Genomic DNA, 15,927 nt, shown 5'->3' on the forward strand with positions numbered 1-15,927 from the left:
GGCGGCGTGCGCTCGCCCCCTACAGGCTCCTGGGCGAGCGACGTAGTACTAGTTTGCCCAAGAGCGGCTGACTGCCGCAGTAAATATACTGACGGCAGTCGGCAAGTGGTTAATATTATGTTTTTTGCTTATGTCTGTTTTTTATATTTGTATACCTTTTTAATAGTTTAAAATAAAAATATATTTTTTAAGACATATTGTCCTGTCGTTGTGCCAACAAAGTCCAATTATCTACATTCTTCTCTTGAGATCTGTGAGGCCACCCTCTGCATGTCAGGCTCAGCCATCAGCCTCGTGACAGGTGGCAGTGAAGTCCATATATTAGCAGGACCTGTTCCTGCAAACTGTGTCATTTCTGAGACATTTTGGATGTGGCACGGGTGAAGATCCCTTGTTCTTAAGAAAATCTACCATGTTAGGGAAAAAAAACATCATTTTTAAATTAATAACAGCAACACATTCCAAAAAAAGCTGAAACAGGGCAACAAAAAGCTGGAACAGTAAGGGTTACTAACAAGGAAGAGCTGGAAGAACATTTTGCAACGAATTAGGTTAAATTGCAGGTCACTAACATGATTGGCTTTGAGAGTAAGTGAATTGAAAGAGCTGAGCATTATTTTAATTTATCTATAACTGATTGTAGGCAGTGTTGGGGTAGTTACTCAAAAAATGTAACTAGTTACTAGTTACTAATTACTTCTGTAAATTGTAATGAGATTACTTTACTAGTTACTGCATTTGAAAAGTAACTTCACTACTTATTACTTTACTTTCCTCTTTCTTAATTGACCGTGTAGAAGAAGATACATGACACTCTTTCTGCATAGAGTTTATTGTATAAACACAGGCTTTGGGAAACATGAGAACAAAACCTGAAAAAACAGAATAAAACATAAAGTGCAACAAAAAGTCATAAACTTCATCCCTCTCTATTCTTCCAAATAACGATTGTATCGCATGGCTTGGGTAACGCAGGAAAGCGCGTTCCTATAGTCTAGTAAAGTAGTGTAGTTACCTCCTATAGCCTAGTAAAGTAGTGTAGTTACCTCCTATAGCCTAGTAAAGTAGTGTAGTTACCTCCTATAGTCTAGTAAAGTAGTGTAGTTACCTCCTATAGTCTAGTAAAGTAGTGTAGTTACTTCCTATAGTCTAGTAAAGTAGTGTAGTTACTTCCTATAGCCTAGTAAAGTAGTGTAGTTACCTCCTATAGCCTAGTAAAGTAGTGTAGTTACTTCCTATAGTCTAGTAAAGTAGTGTAGTTACTTCCTATAGCCTAGTAAAGTAGTATAGTTAACTCCTATAGCCTAGTAAAGTAGTGTAGTTACCTCCTATAGTCTAGTAAAGTAGTGTAGTTACCTCCTATAGCCTAGTAAAGTAGTGTAGTTACTTCCTATAGTCTAGTAAAGTAGTGTAGTTACTTCCTATAGCCTAGTAAAGTAGTATAGTTAACTCCTATAGCCTAGTAAAGTAGTGTAGTTACCTCCTATAGCCTAGTAAAGTAGTGTAGTTACCTCCTATAGCCTAGTAAAGTAGTGTAGTTACCTCCTATAGCCTAGTAAAGTAGTGTAGTTACTTCCTATAGTCTAGTAAAGTAGTGTAGTTACTTCCTATAGTCTAGTAAAGTAGTGTAGTTACCTCCTATAGCCTAGTAAAGTAGTGTAGTTACCTCCTATAGCCTAGTAAAGTAGTGTAGTTACCTCCTATAGCCTAGTAAAGTAGTGTAGTTACCTCCTATAGCCTAGTAAAGTAGTGTAGTTACCCCCTATAGCCTAGTAAAGTAGTGTAGTTACCTCCTATAGCCTAGTAAAGTAGTGTAGTTACCTCCTATAGCCTAGTAAAGTAGTGTAGTTACCTCCTATAGCCTAGTAAAGTAGTGTAGTTACCTCCTATAGCCTAGTAAAGTAGTGTAGTTACCTCCTATAGCCTAGTAAAGTAGTGTAGTTACTTCCTATAGCCTAGTAAAGTAGTGTAGGTACTTCCTATAGTCTAGTAAAGTAGTGTAGTTACTTCCTATAGTCTAGTAAAGTAGTGTAGTTACTCCCTATAGTCTAGTAAAGTAGTGTAGTTACTTCCTATAGTCTAGTAAAGTAGTGTAGTTACCTCCTATAGCCTAGTAAAGTAGTGTAGTTACCTCCTATAGCCTAGTAAAGTCGTGTAGTTACTTCCTATAGCCTAGTAAAGTAGTGTAGTTACCTCCTATAGCCTAGTAAAGTAGTGTAGTTACTTCCTATAGCCTAGTAAAGTAGTGTAGTTACTTCCTATAGCCTAGTAAAGTAGTGTAGTTACCTCCTATAGCCTAGTAAAGTAGTGTAGTTACTTCCTATAGCCTAGTAAAGTAGTGTAGTTACTTCCTATAGCCTAGTAAAGTAGTGTAGTTACCTCCTATAGCCTAGTAAAGTAGTGTAGTTACCTCCTATAGCCTAGTAAAGTAGTGTAGTTACCTCCTATAGCCTAGTAAAGTAGTGTAGTTACTTCCTATAGCCTAGTAAAGTAGTGTAGTTACCTCCTATAGCCTAATAAAGTAGTGTAGTTACCTCCTATAGCCTAGTAAAGTAGTGTAGTTACTTCCTATAGCCTAGTAAAGTAGTGTAGTTACTTCCTATAGCCTAGTAAAGTAGTGTAGTTACCTCCTATAGCCTAATAAAGTAGTGTAGTTACCTCCTATAGTCTAGTAAAGTAGTGTAGTTACCTCCTATAGCCTAGTAAAGTAGTGTAGTTACTTCCTATAGCCTAGTAAAGTAGTGTAGTTACTTCCTATAGCCTAGTAAAGTAGTGTAGTTACCTCCTATAGTCTAGTAAAGTAGTGTAGTTACCTCCTATAGCCTAGTAAAGTAGTGTAGTTACTTCCTATAGCCTAGTAAAGTAGTGTAGTTACTTCCTATAGCCTAGTAAAGTAGTGTAGTTACCTCCTATAGTCTAGTAAAGTAGTGTAGTTACCTCCTATAGCCTAGTAAAGTAGTGTAGTTACCTCCTATAGCCTAGTAAAGTAGTGTAGTTACCTCCTATAGTCTAGTAAAGTAGTGTAGTTACCTCCTATAGCCTAGTAAAGTAGTGTAGTTACTTCCTATAGTCTAGTAAAGTAGTGTAGTTACTTCCTATAGTCTAGTAAAGTAGTGTAGTTACCTCCTATAGCCTAGTAAAGTAGTGTAGTTACCTCCTATAGCCTAGTAAAGTAGTGTAGTTACTTCCTATAGCCTAGTAAAGTAGTGTAGTTACCTCCTATAGCCTAGTAAAGTAGTGTAGTGACCTCCTATAGCCTAGTAAAGTAGTGCAGTTACTCCCTATAGCCTAGTAAAGTAGTGTAGTTACCTCCTATAGCCTAGTAAAGTAGTGTAGTGACCTCCTATAGCCTAGTAAAGTAGTGCAGTTACTTCCTATAGCCTAGTAAAGTAGTGTAGTTACCTCCTATAGCCTAGTAAAGTAGTGTAGTTACTTCCTATAGCCTAGTAAAGTAGTGTAGTTACCTCCTATAGCCTAGTAAAGTAGTGTAGTTACCTCCTATAGCCTAGTAAAGTAGTGTAGTTACCTCCTATAGTCTAGTAAAGTAGTGTAGTTACCTCCTATAGCCTAGTAAAGTAGTGTAGTTACCTCCTATAGTCTAGTAAAGTAGTGTAGTTACTTCCTATAGCCTAGTAAAGTAGTGTAGTTACCTCCTATAGCCTAGTAAAGTAGTGTAGATACTTCCTATAGCCTAGTAAAGTAGTGTAGTTACCTCCTATAGCCTAGTAAAGTAGTGTAGTTACCTCCTATAGTCTAGTAAAGTAGTGTAGTTACTTCCTATAGCCTAGTAAAGTAGTGTAGTTACCTCCTATAGTCTAGTAAAGTAGTGTAGTTACCTCCTATAGCCTAGTAAAGTAGTGTAGTTACCTCCTATAGCCTAGTAAAGTAGTGTAGTTACCTCCTATAGCCTAGTAAAGTAGTGTAGTGACCTCCTATAGCCTAGTAAAGTAGTGCAGTTACTTCCTATAGCCTAGTAAAGTAGTGTAGTTACCTCCTATAGCCTAGTAAAGTAGTGTAGTGACCTCCTATAGCCTAGTAAAGTAGTGCAGTTACCTCCTATAGCCTAGTAAAGTAGTGTAGTTACCTCCTATAGCCTAGTAAAGTAGTGTAGATACTTCCTATAGCCTAGTAAAGTAGTGTAGTTACCTCCTATAGCCTAGTAAAGTAGTGTAGTTACCTCCTATAGTCTAGTAAAGTAGTGTAGTTACCTCCTATAGCCTAGTAAAGTAGTGTAGTTACCTCCTATAGCCTAGTAAAGTAGTGTAGTTACTTCCTATAGCCTAGTAAAGTAGTGTAGTTACCTCCTATAGCCTAGTAAAGTAGTGCAGTTACTTCCTATAGCCTAGTAAAGTAGTGTAGTTACTTCCTATAGCCTAGTAAAGTAGTGTAGTTACCTCCTATAGTCTAGTAAAGTAGTGTAGTTACCTCCTATAGTCTAGTAAAGTAGTGTAGTTACCTCCTATAGCCTAGTAAAGTAGTGTAGTTTCCTCCTATAGCCTAGTAAAGTAGTGCAGTTACTTCCTATAGCCTAGTAAAGTAGTGTAGTTACCTCCTATAGCCTAGTAAAGTAGTGTAGTTACCTCCTATAGCCTAGTAAAGTAGTGTAGTTACCTCCTATAGCCTAGTAAAGTAGTGTAGTTACCTCCTATAGCCTAGTAAAGTAGTGTAGTTTCCTCCTATAGCCTAGTAAAGTAGTGCAGTTACTTCCTATAGCCTAGTAAAGTAGTGTAGTTACCTCCTATAGCCTAGTAAAGTAGTGTAGATACTTCCTATAGCCTAGTAAAGTAGTGTAGTTACCTCCTATAGCCTAGTAAAGTAGTGTAGATACTTCCTATAGCCTAGTAAAGTAGTGTAGTTACCTCCTATAGTCTAGTAAAGTAGTGTAGTTACTTCCTATAGCCTAGTAAAGTAGTGTAGTTACTTCCTATAGCCTAGTAAAGTAGTGTAGTTACCTCCTATAGCCTAGTAAAGTAGTGTAGTTACCTCCTATAGCCTAGTAAAGTAGTGTAGTTACCTCCTATAGTCTAGTAAAGTAGTGTAGTTACCTCCTATAGTCTAGTAAAGTAGTGTAGTTACTTCCTATAGCCTAGTAAAGTAGTGTAGTTACCTCCTATAGCCTAGTAAAGTAGTGTAGATACTTCCTATAGCCTAGTAAAGTAGTGTAGTTACCTCCTATAGCCTAGTAAAGTAGTGTAGTTACCTCCTATAGCCTAGTAAAGTAGTGTAGATACTTCCTATAGCCTAGTAAAGTAGTGTAGTTACCTCCTATAGTCTAGTAAAGTAGTGTAGTTACCTCCTATAGTCTAGTAAAGTAGTGTAGTTACTTCCTATAGCCTAGTAAAGTAGTGTAGTTACCTCCTATAGCCTAGTAAAGTAGTGTAGTTACCTCCTATAGCCTAGTAAAGTAGTGTAGTTACCTCCTATAGCCTAGTAAAGTAGTGTAGTTATCTCCTATAGTCTAGTAAAGTAGTGTAGTTACCTCCTATAGCCTAGTAAAGTAGTGTAGTTACCTCCTATAGTCTAGTAAAGTAGTGTAGTTACCTCCTATAGTCTAGTAAAGTAGTGTAGTTACCTCCTATAGTCTAGTAAAGTAGTGTAGATACCTCCTATAGCCTAGTAAAGTAGTGTAGTTACCTCCTATAGCCTAGTAAAGTAGTGTAGATACCTCCTATAGCCTAGTAAAGTAGTGTAGTTACCTCCTATAGCCTAGTAAAGTAGTGTAGTTACCTCCTATAGCCTAGTAAAGTAGTGTAGTTACCTCCTATAGTCTAGTAAAGTAGTGTAGTTACTTCCTATAGCCTAGTAAAGTAGTGTAGTTACCTCCTATAGCCTAGTAAAGTAGTGTAGTTACCTCCTATAGCCTAGTAAAGTAGTGTAGTTACCTCCTATAGTCTAGTAAAGTAGTGTAGTTACTTCCTATAGCCTAGTAAAGTAGTGTAGTTACCTCCTATAGTCTAGTAAAGTAGTGTAGTTACTTCCTATAGTCTAGTAAAGTAGTGTAGTTACCTCCTATAGCCTAGTAAAGTAGTGTAGTTACCAATATTAGTATTGTAAATAGTTACATTACTTCGTTACCAAAAAAAGTAATGTAGTTACTGTAATCCGTTACTTTATAACTCGTTACCCCCAACACTGATTGTAGTGTAGGGTCCCTGAGTTTCTCCAAAGGTTTAATCACTATTCTTTGAACCATGTGGTGTAGAAGAAGAGGATGGTCTGGTGACCAAGTGTGAAACTGACAGTCCATAAGGTCTGGATGGCATGATCTAGCAGTGGCAGTAGGGACAAATAATAATGTCATTTATGCTAGGCTTGAAGTGTGTCCCGTATTGCCTGTGTAACCTTAAAAAAAACCCTACCCCGTGAAAATCCCCTACCCTCATCACTTCCGGTGCACGTACGTCATACATCAGCTGAGCCGCTTCCCAGTGCGCATGCTCAGGCAGCAAATGATCGTCTCACACCGGAAGTGACGAGGGGAGGGAATTTTCACGGGGTAGGTTTTTTAACGTTACAACGGCTTCCCATGAAGTAACCCTACCCTCGTTCCCAGTGCTTAAAGCGTTGGGCTAGCAAATGATGTCAGCTTCCCGTGAAAATACCCTACCCTCGTTCCCCGGCGGGTCGAGGAAAATGTAAAAGTGTCTCCTAATGGAGGAAAATTTTAAATATATACAGTATATATATATATTTTTTTATCATTCCATTTCGATTAATATACAGTAAACCCCCGCTCCATCGCGGTTGTTTTTGCGGTCCCGGTATATTGCGTTTTTTTTGTAATGTTATTTTACTATATAAATCATTAACAATTAAATATTTTTGTGTTTTCCATAGCTCTTGCTCTGTCTCTCAGTATCTTTTATGTGTTTAAATGAGTTTCTATTGTTTTAAAAGTGTGTTTAAAGACCTTAAAATGCTTTTACACGTACAGTGACAGTAAAAAAAAACATGCCTACAATGCATTTTAATAGGGTTTTTCTATTTCACAGATTTTCACTTTTCGCGGCTGGGTCCGGAACGTAACCCCCGCAATGGAGAGGGGTTTACTGTATATACATTTTCTTCCATTAGAAGACACTTTTAGATTTTTCTGGACCCTCCGGGGAACGAGGGTAGGGTAATTTGACGGGAAGCCGCCGCTTTAACCACTTGCCGACCGCCGCAAGTACATTTACTGCGGCGGACAGCTCCCCCCTGGGCAAAGTGACGTACCGGTATGTCACTTGCCCGCGAGCCAATAGGGAGCGAGCGCGCGCCGCTGGAGGCGCGCACCCGCCCCCGCTCGTTCACTGGGATTCCCGCGCGAGTGACCGGCAGCTCCGATGTCCGCCGGTCACTCGCAATCTGATGTAATGCAGAGATCATACGATCTTGCTATGTAGGATCGTATGTCTCTGTGGTCACATCAAAAGCCACGCCCCCCCCACAGTTAGAAGCACGCCCCTAGGGACACACTTAACCCCTTGATCACTAATAAAGTTAACCCCTTCCCTGCCAGTGTCATTTTTACAGTAACAGTGCATATTTATAGCACCGATTACTGTAGTAATGTCACTGGTACCCGCAAAAGTGTCAAAAACGTTAGTCAGGGGTCCGATCTGTCCGCCGCAATGTCGCAGTCCCGCTAAAAATCACAGATCACCGCCATTACTAGTTAAAGAAAAAAAACAATAAAAATGACAGAAATCTTTCCCTTAGTTAGTAAATGCAATAACTTTTGTGCAAACCAAACAAAATACGCTTATTGCGATTTTTTTTACCAAAAATATGTAGCAGAATACAAATTGGCCTAACATGTTAACAAATTTTGATTTTTTTTGGCGGGGAATTTCATATAAAAAATGTGAAAAATATTGTTATTTTTTCAAAATTGTTGCTTTTTTTTGTTTATAGCGCAAAAAGTAAAAAACGCACAGGTGATCATATACCACCAAAAGAAAGCCCTGTTTGTGGGGAAAAAAAGGACGTCAATTTCATTTGGGTACAGCGTCGCACGACGGCGCAATTGTCCGTTAAAGTCATGTAGTGCCGAATCACAAAATAGGCCCTGGTCTTTGAGCAGCCAAATCCTCCGGGGCTTAAGTGGTTAAGGACTGGGAGGAGGGTAGGGTTTATTAACGGAAGACAAGATCATTTCCTGTGTGCGCATGCGCACTGGGAAGCGGCTCAGCTGATGACTGACGTACCCTCACCGGAAGTGGCGAGGGTAGGGAATTTTCACGGGTAGGGTTTTTTAACGGAACACCTGCAATGAAGTGGTCAGTGGTGATGGTATAGGGTGAGAGCACCCCATGTTATTTAGGCATCCAAGGTAAATTATTAGGAATAGCATTACTCAAGACATGTTCTGGGTTAATTCACAATAAGGGGTGGATTGACAACTCAAGGGGCCCCCCGGAAATAGGAGATCATGGGGCCTCCTGTGTCCCTGACCACACTCAAGTCACACCCACACAAAGCCCCACCTACATATTGCAGCTCAGCTGCATAGAGGGGACATTTAAATATCTACTAATATCTACTAATATCTGAATGGTAGTTCCCAGCTTCTTTTTTGTAGAAGAGCGAGTAGAGAGATAGGAATAATAGGAAGAGAGCATGGGGTGGGAGAGAGAGAAGGAGGGTGAGAGGGGGGAAAGGTGAGAGAGGGGGGGGGGCTGAGAAAAAGAGAGGGAGGGTAAAAGGGAGGGTGAGAGGTGGGGTTGGAGAGGGTGGTGAAAAGAGAGAGAGGGAGGGTGAGAGAAGGAGGGCGAGAGAGAGGGAGGGTGAGAGAAGGAGGGTGAGAGAGAGGGAGGGTGAGAGAAGGAGGGTGAGAGAGAGGAAGGGTGAGAGAAGGAGGGTGAGAGAAGGAGGGTGAGAGAGAGGAAGGGTGAGAGAGGGAGGGTGAGAGGAGGAGGGTGAGAGAGAGGGAGGGTGAGAGAGAGGGAGGGTGAGAGAGAAGGAGGGTGAGAGAGAGGGAGGGTGAGAGGGGGAAGGGTGAGAGGGGGGGGGGGGCTGAGAAAAAGAGAGGGAGGGTAAAAGGGAGGGTGAGAGGTGGGGTTGGAGAGGGTGGTGAAAAGAGAGAGAGGGAGGGTGAGAGAAGGAGGGCGAGAGAGAGGGAGGGTGAGAGAAGGAGGGTGAGAGAGAGGAAGGGTGAGAGAAGGAGGGTGAGAGAGAGGGAGGGTGAGAGAGAGGGAGGGTGAGAGAAGGAGGGTGAGAGAGAGGGAGGGTGAGAGAGAGGGAGGGTGAGAGAAGGAGGGTGAAAGAGAGGGAGGGTGAGAGAAGGAGGGTGAGAGAGAGGAAGGGTGAGAGAAGGAGGGTGAGAGAGGGAGGGTGAGAGAGAGGGAGGGTGAGAGAGAAGGAGGGTGAGAGAGAAGGAGGGTGAGAGAGAGGGAGGGTGAGAGGGGGGAAGGGTGAGAGAGGGGGGGGCTGAGAAAAAGAGAGGGAGGGTAAAAGGGAGGGTGAGAGGTGGGGTTGGAGAGGGTGGTGAAAAGAGAGAGAGGGAGGGTGAGAGAAGGAGGGTGAGAGAGAGGAAGGGTGAGAGAAGGAGGGTGAGAGAGGGAGGGTGAGAGAGAGGGAGGGTGAGAGAGAAGGAGGGTGAGAGAGAAGGAGGGTGAGAGAGAGGGAGGGTGAGAGGGGGGAAGGGTGAGAGAGGGGGGGGCTGAGAAAAAGAGAGGGAGGGTAAAAGGGAGGGTGAGAGGTGGGGTTGGAGAGGGTGGTGAAAAGAGAGAGAGGGAGGGTGAGAGAAGGAGGGTGAGAGAGAGGAAGGGTGAGAGAAGGAGGGTGAGAGAGAGGGAGGGTGAGAGAGAGGGAGGGTGTCAGGGATCCACTGCTATACACAGGCACACTGGTGCCGCAAACCAGCGAACGCCTATACGCATGCGTGTACGAAGAGGCGCCTTGAATAGCTAGAGGCTACCTCAGTGTGGTTCGAGGCTACCTCAGTATAGCTCTAGGCTACCAAATTGGCCTATTTAAACACAGCTGTCACTACAGGAAGTTGCTGTGTTATCTTAAGCTCTTCCTTGTGATCCTGTGTTCCTGTGTACCTGTTGTTCCTGATTATTTGACCCGGCTTCCTCTTGACCTTGTTACTTGCTGCCCGCCCTGACCTTTGGCTTGTCTGAATACTCTTTTGGTTAACCCTTGTCTGCTTCTCTGCTTCTGGACCAGAACCTGCGCTCTGCCTGGCTGGGTGACCCTGGGGACCGCGACCTGGTGCTAGCTTGCAGCGTAGTCTATCCCCACCATTAGGGGCCCTGGTGAAAACCAGCTAACACTTAGACTCCGCACCTCAGGTGAACCTGTTTCCTTATCAGAGTACTTACCTTGGTGTCCGTCCAGCATCCAGCTCAACTACCACGGCCTTCTCATCAGGTGAGAGTTCTCTCTTAGTCAGGCTCCACCTGCCATCCTGACAGAGGGTGAGAGAGAAGGAGGGTGAGAGAGAGGGAGGGTGAGAGAAGGAGGGTGAGAGAGAGGGAGGGTGAGAGAGAAGGAGGGTGAAAGAGGAGGGTGAGAGAGAGGGAGGGTAAGAGAAGGAGGGTGAGAGAGAGGGAGGGTGAGAGAAGGAGGGTGGGAGAGAGGGAGGGTGAGAAAAGGAGGGTGGGAGAGAGGGAGGGTGAGAGAAGGAGGGAAGGTGAGAGGGGGGAAGGGTGAGAGAGGGGGGGGCTGAGAAAAAGAGAGAGAGGGAGGGTGAGAAAGGGGGAGCGGTAAGAGAGGGGGAGAGAGAGGGAGGGTGGAGAGAGAGGGGGTGAAAAGAGAGAGGGGGAGGGGTGAGGGGGGGGGGAGAAAGAGGGTGATTGAGAGGAGGGTGAGAAAGAGAGATGGAAGTGAGAGAGAGAGAGAGAGAGAGTGGGGTGAGATAGAGGAGGGGGTGAGAGAGAGAGTAAGAGAGAGGAGGGGGTGAGAGGGGGGGTGAAAAGAGAGGGGGGTGAGAGAGAGGGCGGGTGAAAAGAGAGGCAGGGTGGGACGGGGGTACTCACAGTGACAGGACACTAGAGTGCAGCGCTCAGTCAGTGAGCCGTTAGTCGGTAGTGAGCAGTGCTGTGTGGCCCCCGAGGGCCCTCCCCCAGCTCAGGCATAGCAGAGGCTTTCCCCTGCCACATATTCCAGGGTCAGGCAGAGAAACAAAAAGACAGGCAGGGAAAGCAGAGCCCAGACTGGACTGACAGTGTGATCGGGTCCAGCCCTGAGAGCAAGGGACATAAGTGGAGGTGTCCCCAGACACCGTATAGGACAATGGGCGGGTTCTCTCGTCATTACGGGACCCCTCACCTGTGGAGGAGCTGCGCACCGCGAGAATGTATACTGTCCTCTATGTCTTTGGTAAAAAAAATCCCAATAAGTGTATATTGATTGGTTTGTGTGAAAGTTATAGTGTCTACAAACTATGGGATATATACTGGAATGTAGGCAGCTATAGACACACAGACTGGTAATGGCAGTCATCAACGACCTATAGTGGGACTGTGATAGTGTGGCAGACAATCTGGTGCTAACTAGCTACTAGTGACACAATACAGTGATCAGTGATAATCCTGTGCACTGACACTAATGACACTGGCTGGGAAGGGGTTAACATCTTGGGGCAATCAAGGAATTAAGCGTGTGCCTAACACTGTGTAATGTGTGTAATGTGTACTGCTTTTACTTTACTATCTTGCTGTTCCCTGTACACAGAGCTCTGTGTGTTTCTAAGCACACAGAGCTCTGTGTGTGATTGGTCACAGCCAATCAGCTGACTTCAGACAAAATCATCAGCTTAAATCAGCTGCCAGATTCGTGCTGTGTCCAATCACAGCAAGGGCCGTCAGGGGGCGCACCCCAAACCCGGAAGCAAGCACAGGTATGTTGTCCAGCCTGCCTGTGCTGCTCGCTCACAGTTAATCTACTGTGGGTGGGTGGCAAGTAGTTAAATCGGAGTTCCGCTCCCCTTAAAAAAATTAAAAGTCAGCAGCTACAAATCCTGTAGCTGCTGACTTTTAAATAGTAAAACTTTCCTGTCCAGGGAGCCCGCAATGTCGGCACCTGAAGCCGATTTACGTATCGCCGCCATCCAGGGTAAGGGAACCCAGCAGTGAAGCCTTTCGGCTTCATTGCTGGTTCCCTACTGTGTAAAAAGGAGGGGGCCGAACTTCCGAGGGACAGCGCCGCGGCGGCACTGTCTCCCAGGAAGTGGGGAAGGGTACCTGTCAAAAATATAAAAATAAAGACCCCAAACCCCTCCTCTGCACAAGTTTGGCTGTTTTGAATGCTGTCATTTTTTTTAATCTGGCGCCAGACAGTACCCGGAAGTCACTCATGACATCGCTTCCGGGTTCTTACGTGGAGACCTGATCAGAGCCGAATGCGGCTTTGATAGGGTCTTCGGCAATCGTGCAGGCTGGTTGCCCGGGTCTCCCGGTGGGACAGGAGACCCGGGTCAGCCGTGAAAGGCGACGGGAGGGGACATCACCTCCCGCTCTTTGTAATGACAGCCAAGAGGCTTCTCAGCCGCATTGGTTGTCATTACAAAACAGCCGACCGTGGACTATGGACTCCGATACCGGGGTGATGCCTCTAGCTGCAGGCATCACTCCGGTACAAGCACTTTCCCGAAATATCGGCAATTTTGGTCACCTTGGTAGCCGATTCCGATATACAGTATATATATCGGGGAAAGTGCATATCGGCCCTCGATATATCGGCTTTGCCGATAATCGGTCGATCTCTAGTTAGTACCGTCTGGAACAGAAACCGGGGCACCTGCAGGCAGTTGGGGCACAGGAGTAATTCCCTCGGCGAAAGCTGGAAGAGCCCATTACCTCCTGATTTTAACATTCTGCCTTGTCTGGCCATGGGCTGGGAAGGTAGAAGACCCGCAGTGTCTGTGCCCCCTGGGGGTGGTTGCCCTAGGGGTGCTCTGAGTAACAGAGGGTGTGTGAAAAGGCACATGGTTACACTCACTAAACGCTTCCCTTTTTTACTACGCCTTTTAGGGTTAGGCCTTTTGGCAAAGTCCGGGGGCAATTTTTGTCTACCAGGCCTCAGGGCCTAGCCAGTGCACAATCTGTGCGGCCACTTTTTTTGTTTATTTTCCTCCCACTGTTTGTCACTATCACTTTTGTGTCTGTTTTTCTCACGGAAGAAGGGTATGAGTTCTTGGGCTTGCCCTGATGTTGAGGGGAAGGATGTGTGGCCCTCAGGTACCTTCCTCCCCCGCCCTTGGTGGGTCTTTCTTCGGGAGAGCCCCTCGACCAAGTATTCGATGGTTGGCTTTGGCTGACCTAGAAGAATGGGGTCTGCCAGGCCTTCTAGCTAGGCAGACCATTATAAACCCTTTGTCGCTGTCAGGAGCCTTGCGCCCTGGGGGTCATGGTAGAGGTCCTACCCCTTCGGGGGGGGGGGGGGGGTGGACTAAAAGCACACCCTTAAGTGCACTGTTTAGTGTGTTCACATGCACGTTTTTTGTTCACTTACAGGTTTTTTCGTTCTAGGTTTTTGCACTACCGCAGACTAAAAAAAAAAAAATGATTGCGAGGGCCTGGAAGACCCCCATACTCAGTTTTGAAAATGTCAAAAATTGCATGAATGATTTAATGGTTAATGAGAAATTGACAGCTATACCGGTCAGACACGCATGAAAAATTTCTTTGGGTCTGGCAACCCTGAATTGCCCATGTCCAACCCTCTTGATTTGATAACACGCTTCTATCGATCTAGTGATCCTCCAACACGAACCCCATAGGGCTCTTTGTTTCCTCTCCTTCTCGTTTCTCTCTCCCTTTACCTTTCTGTCTTACTGTTTCTGCCTATTTTACTTGCCAATCTGGCCACCAGGTATTTTTCTGGTTTGGATGGATATGATGTTTGCACCCCTTCTTTCTTTTTTACCTTTTTTACATTTTACTTTTATTTACTGTCAATTTTATATATTCAGCGATCCCTTGGTTGAAGGCCTGAGGGTTTTTGCCAAGCCGCGTTCAGCCATATGGTTGGAAAATTCTGTAATTCTATTTCCTACACTGTGGCATGAACCTAGAGTATTTTTGGCTATTCATTTAAAGTTCTAAATATTGTGAGGCGCTGAGCCTCCAACAAGTACACTATATTACCAAAAGTATTGGGACGCCTGCCTTTACACGCACATGAATTTTAATGCCATCCCAGTCTTAGTCCGTAGGGTTCAATATTGGGTTGGCCCACCCTTTGCAGCTATAACAGCTTCAACTCTTCTGGGAAGGCTGTCCACAAGGTATAGGAGTGTGTCTATGGGAATGTTTAACCATTCTTCCAGAAGCGCATTTGTGAGGTCAGGCACTGGTGTTGGCCTAGCTTGCAGTCTCTACACTAATTAATCCCAAAAGTGTTCTATCGGGTTGAGGTTAGGACTGTGTGCAGGCCAGTCAAGTTCCTCCACCCCAAACTCACTCATCCATGTCTTTATGGACCTTGCTTTGTGCACTGGTGCGCAGTCATGTTGGAACAAGAAGGGGCCATCCCCAAACTGTTCCCACAAAGTTAGGAGCATGAAATTGTCCAAAATGTCTTGGTATGCTGACGCTTTAAGACTTCCCTTCACTGGATATTAAGGGGCCTAGCCCAACCCCTGAAAAACAACCCCACACCACAATCCCCCCTCCACCAAATGCTTTGGACCAGTGCACAAAGCAAGGTTAATAAAGACATAGATGAGCGAGTTTGGGGTGGAGGAGAGTGGCCTGCACAAAGTCCTGACCTCAACCCGATAGAACACCTTTGGGATGAATTAGAGCAGCTACTGCGAGCCAGGCCTTCTCGTCTACATCAGTGCCTGGCCTCACAAATGCACTTCTTGAAACATTCCCATAGACACACTCCTAAACCTTGTGGACAGCCTTCCCAGAAGAGTTGAAGCTGTTATAGCTGCAAAGGGTGGGCCAACTCAATATTGAACCCTACGGACTAAGACTGGGGTGCCGTTAAAGTTCATGTGTGTGTGTAAAGACAGGCATCCCAATACTTTTGGTAATATAGTGTATGTCTCTTTGGATTGTATCTAATTATTATGCATTGTAGCCATCTATCTGTTGGCTCTATTTTTCTAACTAAATATTAAAGTGGAGTTCCGGCCTCGGAAAAGTTTTTTCAATAAAAATACCCCCAGAACAATCAGGGCTAGCACATTTCATAATGGATAACCTCTGAACTGTCCCAGGTCGCACTTACCTTTTAGAAAAAATACTTACCTTGAAAATGTCTTGTCCAGCGCTGCCATCTCAGGTGTGGGCAGCTGAAGCCAGGGCGTCCTCTTCGGTCTCCTCTTCCGTGTCCCCTTCATCCCAGAATGCCCTGCACCGGTCCCGCTCGTCAGTTCCGGGGCAGGCGCGTCATCCCTGCACAGCTTCTGGGCATGCCCAGAAGCTGTTAACAGGGAATGATGCGCCTTCCCCCGGAACTGACGAGCGGGGCCGGTGCAGGCGCATTGACTCCTGGGAGCGATGACGTTCAGCTCCCAGGAGTCAACGCAAGCAGGATGTGACGGCACAGGCCGCGAAGGGAGGAAGTGGAAGAAAGGTAAGTATATTTTCTTCAATATCAAGGTAAGTAATTGAAAAAAAAAAATCGGGACTATCCATTTCGTTTTTAGGTGACACTGAACAAGGGGATGGCCCAAAGTGGATTTTGAGGCCGGAACTCCGCTTTAATAAAACCTTTTATAAAAGAAAACTACAGCAGGTGGTGGAGACAAGACCGGTCACCCTGCAAAAGGAGAAAGAGCAGATCTGTGGGAGGGGCCTAACAGGCTCCACCCATTAAAGGCTGCCTGCAGAGAACTACAGGAGGGGGCGGAGACAAGACCAGTCACCCTGCACAAGAAGAGTGAGCAACAGTGAGCGGTCTTTATTACAGGAAGTCTCACATTGGATTACTGCACAGATCTCGAAGAAATACACAAAGTACACCGAGATTCAAGAAGAATAC

The sequence above is a fragment of the Pelophylax lessonae genome, assembly GCF_965119305.1.
Source record: "Pelophylax lessonae genome assembly, chromosome: 5".
In the NCBI taxonomy this organism is placed as follows: domain Eukaryota; kingdom Metazoa; phylum Chordata; class Amphibia; order Anura; family Ranidae; genus Pelophylax; species Pelophylax lessonae.